A 6,131-nucleotide genomic window follows, 5' to 3' on the forward strand; every position below is an offset into this window, starting at 1 on the left:
TCTTTTATGTGGTGTCTGGAGATCTGGTCTCATGGAGGATTCCAGATGGCCCAGTTAGAACCACGTGTCCACCCCTAGGATCTCTGCAGAGCCCAAGGTCTGGTTGGGTGGCCATGTGGGTGGCCATCAGGGGAGGCCGAGCCTCGCAGCCCCTTGGAGCCCCGGGATGGGTGCAGGGAGAAAGCCGGGTCCCCGAGAGACGTGCTGGGCAGACAATGGGCGGATGTTCACTAACACTGGACTGCCAGGTGTTTCTCCCAAAGAGAGCATGCGGGAGCTCAGCAAACTGCTCTCGACTTAACGCTGCCCCTGTGTCCTCAGGCCCTGGGCCTCGAGGCCCCTCCTCGCTGCTGAGACCCGTCCGTGCCATGGAGAGCAACCCAGTCCCCGAGGAGCCCGCGTCCGAACTGCTTTCCTGTCAGAGCCAACACTCAGCTAACGTCTTCTAAATGGAAAGCCTGGAGGGCTTTCTGGAAAATAGAGCAAATGTTAAGGGACAACGGGTGTCATAAATAATGGCAGACATGCCAACAGCTGGAAGCAACACAGGAGCACCTGTAGAGAAATTACTGTTCCAGGGCACTTTGAAAGAAAGAGCTGAAAATAAGAGTTTGCTGCGACACACAAGGGCCCGTCTATAAATAAACAGAGGGTCGACACTAAGACCTTGGGAATGAAAACCAGTGGGACTGTCCAGATCCTCCACGTCAAGGAAACCTGGCAAGTTCACTGACAGAGACTTGACTACAACGAACCTGGGTGACAGAGACATATGGACATTCATGAAACTATTCTTTTTGTCTGTATATTTGAAAAATTCCAATGATGTTTACAGAAAGTTATGGTATTTTGAATTAAGAAACAAGCCATCTGTGCATGAAATTTTCTTAACTGAGAAAAGGGAGTATGGGCTGCATTTCTTAACCAGAGGAGAAGCACTCAAACATCACTGCCTGGAGGCCACAGTCAGCAAAATCTCGTTCACACTAATTAAAGGAAAGCATTTCTCTCGGTCTTAATACATCTTTGAAATAAGACAGAAGACATTCATAGGACTCTAGGCTCTCTTTCCCTGGGGACAAATGCAGGCTTATTTACAGCCTTTCAGTGAATTTTCCCACATCTCTGTGCTTCCAGGGTGAAAATAAAACCGCATGTTTATTCCAGTGTGTGGGCACCTGGCCCATTCTCCAGTTGTCACCGTATCTGGGATCATACTGTCCCCTCGAACACTTGCTCTAATAAAACTCTTCCTCAAGCGTGTTCCATGTCACATACATTGAAAGAAATGATTAGCAAAAAGTGTTTTGAGGTCAAAACCTTTGAGGAAACTGGAGCGTCTCGGTGGCTCAGTCCGTTAAGTGTCCAACTCTTGATTTCGGCTCAGGTCAGGATCTCAGGGTCATGAGATCGAGCCCCATGTCAGGCTCCACATAAGGCATGGAGCCTGCTTGAGATTCTCTCTCTCCCTCTGCCCCTCCCCCACCCACCCGCATACATGCTCTCTCTCTCTCAAATAAATAAATAAATAAATAAATAAATAAATAAATAAAACATTATTTAAAAAAAACTTTGAGGAAACCTCCTATGCTGTCTCTCTTCTGAAAAGTGGTAAGGTTCATAATGAAGAAATTGCTTATGGGTAACAAAACTTTTCCCCATGGGGTGGGGGTGCATGCACTAATTCCAAAAGTGTCCCACCCAACATTCTTCGGTAAACACTGTCAAAGGTGCAGTGAATCACCGAAGCAGTAATTAGTAGAAGTTTACTGGGCATACACCAAAAAGACCCTTTCCAAACTGCGAGCACTTCACCAAAACAAGGATGGGGCTCAGGTGGTGAGGAGACAGCGACTTCCCGACTCACAGTGAGTGGTTACAATATTAGAATTTCACATAATTGAGTAGTGGTTACCTAATACCAACTTTTGGGAAACAGCGTAATTTTCGCTTACGATTTCCAGGGGCATAAAGGGAGAAATGATTCAGGTCAAGCTAGTCTTGCAAAATAAGCTAAATTAATCTTTGTTTGTATGACCAAACTGGTTTTGTCTGCTCAGGGAATGTTCAAGGCTGGTCTCTGTTTGCTTTTGATTTTAACCCCCACCAATGCTGGGGGGCAGGGAAGCAGAAACACGAGAACACCAAGCAACTACAATAAGGGTTAGGACTAAATCTTCTTAGTAATAAAACCCACAAGAATGTATAAATAATAGATACTGAAATTTGGACTATAAGGATAGTTTTTCAGAAAGCCAATCTCACTCTGATGGAAAATAAACTTTGACCAACATCATAGTTTCTCACGGGTCAAATACGGGGCAGCGGGGATCCCTTGACTTTGGCACATTTGAGCCATTAGACTAATGTCCCACACACTGGAGCCAACGGTCCCAAGTTACTCCTGGAGGAGTCAGTGGGGGAAACTGGTCTGACCTCAGGGCCTGCCCTGTGTCCCCTCCTCCTGCCCCTCCCAGCCCCCCCTCCATTCTCAGCCTGCTTGCTCTGCCCAGGGTCCCACTTCCAGCGGAGAGCCTAAACCTGCTTTTCTCCTATGCTCAGCCCCTTCAGACTGATGCTTTATCAGTCCCTTCAACAAATATTTACTGGGTCCCTGCCCTGTGCCAGGACTTGCTCTAGGCTCTGGGTAAGCAACAGAGAGCAAACAGAAGAGCCACACACAGTAGGTCAGAGGGTGGTGAAGGATAGGTAGGAGCATAATGCAGGGAAAGAGGAGTAACAAGTGACCTGTGTGTGTCTGTGTGTGTGTGTGTGTGTGTGTGTGTCGGGAATGATCACACTCTGGATCCGTTCTGCACGAAGGCTAACCAGAGCTGATGATGCAGTGATGGGAGGCATGGCGCGGGATGGTCAGGGGCGTTCCGGGGGTGCAGCCTGAGCACCTGGAAGGATGCCACGGTGGCGTGCTGAGGCCCAGGAGCCCGTGGGCTGCGCTGATAGGGGTGGGGGCGGGGCTGTGAGGTTGGATTTGCAGACGTCTGAGTGGAGATGCTGTGGGATGAGGGTAGAGCCCGGACTGGGTGCCCCTGTCTCGCAGAAGTTGGAACAGTGAGTGGGAGCTCCACCCTGATGGGTGCAGACGGCAGGGTCGAAAGGACTCGTGTGGTCTGATGTTGAATGTGAGCTACCCACGATGGGCGTCTGTGCTGTTTCCTTTGGAATCTTAAGCCACCGGGGAGCATGCTGCGAGTTCCCTGCAGCACGCTGGGGTGCCTCGGTGCACACCTCCAGTGGGCTCAGGTTGACCGGGCTTCCTTGGGCAAAGGGGGTCCTCTGGGGCTATGCAGCATGGTGGGCAAGGAAGGTCCCCTGGGTGTGGAAGAGTAGAAAGAGCATTTCAGGAGCAGAGGGGAGGCTGGTGCATGCAGGAAACCAGGTGAAGCCAGATTCAGAGAGGCTGGGGAGGCAGAGGCTGGAGGTGAGGGAGAGGACAGCAGGAGCCCAGGGGCCATGGAGCTTCAGAAAGCCTAGTTACTCTATAGCTGTTCTTTGTGTAATGCAACCACAGAAAAACCCCACAGTGCATTTTTGGATGGTGGGGATATGCCAAAGATGAGCAGGAGACGGCGCTAGATTTTATAAGGTTGAGAAGCATACATAATTGAAAATGTTTTTGCTCTGATGCATTCCATCACCAGTTTGTCACCTGCATGGGGAATGTTCAGGAAGTGCCAGACGAGGCACTTAGACACAGCTGTAATAAGGAATGTAAGGACAGGAAAGAAGAAACGAAATGATTATTCTTAGCAGATTACAGGATCGTAAAACCCAAGGAAAAGAATGGGAGCAGTTTTAGAAATAGTGGGAGCCCTATAAGTTGGTATTACAAAATTAATGTTAGGTAAGACCGAGGCTTTTCTATATACAAACAATAGTCAGTCTTAATAACTGCATTAAAAGCAGATTAGCTTGGAATAAACTTAACAGGAATTTTGAAGATGCCACAGGAACGCTGTTTTTCTTTTTTCCCATTTATTCATTTACCACATTCTGTTTGCATCCTCTTCCCCCGGCTTTCCTGAGGCATAACTGACAGGTACGACTGTATGCATGTAAATGTATGTGATGTTTAAGAAGACTTTATTATTTTAGAGCAGTTTTAGGTTAGGAGGAAGGTACAGAGATTGCCCCTCTAGCCCCCTCCCCAGCCAGACTCCCCAGCCGGAGTGTAGATGTGTTACAACTGAGGGAACGTGAACTGAGGCATCATCATTACCCAGAGTCCAGAGCTGACCTTAGGATTCACTCTTGGTGTTGCACGTTCTGAGGATCTGGACAAATGGTAACAAAGTGCATCCAACACTATGGCCTCCCAAAGACTACTTTCACGGCCCTAAAACTCCTGTGTGCCCCACCTATTCATCCCTCCCTCCACCCCCACCCCACTCCCAAAACCACTCATCTTTTACCTGTCTCCATAGGTTTACCTTTTCCAGAATGTCACATAGTTGTAACCATTCAGTACGTGGCTTTTTCAGACAGGCATCTTCTACTTGGTAATGTGCATTTCAGACACTCCGTGTCTTCATGGCTTGATGGCTCACTGCTTTTTAGTGAATACGGATGTCCCACTGTTCACCCAGTCACCTGGTTGCTTCCACCAGGTTTTGGCAATTACAAACAAAGCTGCTATAAACATCATGTGCAGGTTTTTGTGTGGACCTAAGTTTTCAATTCCTTTGGGTGAAGACCAAGAGAGTGACCGCTGATCGTATGGTGAGAGTATGTTTAGTTTTGTAAGAAACCACCCAACCATCTCCCGAAGCGGCCGCACCACTTTGCGTTCCCGCCGGCGATGAGAGAGAGTTCACGTTGCTCCGCATCCTCGCCAGCGTTTGGAGTTGTGAGAGTTCTGGATTGTGGCCCTTCTCCCGGGTGTGCAGCGCTACCTCACTGTGGTTTTAATCTGCATTTCCCCGATGGCATGTGATGCCTGTGCTCACTCGCCATCTTTGTACCTTCTTTCGTGTCTGTGAAGGTCACTGATCTATTTTTTAGTTGGTTGTTTGTGTCTTATCCTGGAGTTTTAAGAGTCCTTCGTATATTTTGGGTAACAGTCCTTTTGCAAATATTTTCCCCTGGCCCGTGGGTTGTCTTCTCATTCTCTCCACATCTTTCACAGAAGTTTTTTATTTTAACAAAGTCCAGCTCGTCAGTCCCTTCCTGGATCGCATCATTGGCGTTGAAGCTAAGAAGGCACCACCATGCCCATGGGCTTCTGGGCTTTCTGCTATGTTCTCTTCTAGAAAGTTTTATAGTTTTGCATTTTACATTTAGGTCTATGATCCATTTTGAATTATTTTTTTTTGAATGGTGTCCGGTCTGGGTCTAGATTCATTCTTCAGCATGTGGATGCAGTTTTCCAGCAACATTTGTTGAAAAGACTACCTTTGCTCCATTGTAATGCCTTTGCTCTTTTGTCAAAGATCAGGTGACTATACTTATACTTTTGGCCAACTGATGATTTGTGTATACATTGTAAAATGATTATCACGATCAAGTGAATTAACACATGATGATGACTTCGCAGGTAACCTTTTATTTGTATGTGCGTGTGACAATGCTTAAGATTTACTCTTAGCAATCTTCCAGTATACAACACAGTATTATCAACTATAGTCACCATGCTATACACCTGTTTCCTTTTCTGAAGAATAAATTGATGGGAAGCCATATATACAAGTGACCAACAGATTTACGGAAAGATGATGCCCAACTTCTCCAGAAATCTCTAATGTAAGTCAGAGCAAGGAGTCTGGTAAGGGCCTTGGCAAAGAGAAAAAGAGTATTTCCAGTGAAGGTCTGGGAAGACTTAATATTAGCAAGGGTGCATCCTTACAGGCACTCTTTTGGAAAAATGCAAACTTGTGTCAAGTTTTCTGAAAAGCAGTACGGACACACACACACACTGTACGTCTGGCCTGGAGCTGCCTCGCTCTCTCTGGGGATCACAGAACAATGGAGGGTGTCTTCCCTTAGAGGAGATGACCCAACAACCGGCCCTCTCACGACATCCTTCTAGACAAACTATTCTCCTGCCCTCATTGCAGAGGCTAAGGAGACCCTCAACTCTCATGTCTTGGGGTGCATTCAAGGCACAGGTGCCACGG

The sequence above is a fragment of the Halichoerus grypus genome, chromosome 10 (assembly GCF_964656455.1).
Source record: "Halichoerus grypus chromosome 10, mHalGry1.hap1.1, whole genome shotgun sequence".
Lineage (NCBI taxonomy): Eukaryota > Metazoa > Chordata > Mammalia > Carnivora > Phocidae > Halichoerus > Halichoerus grypus.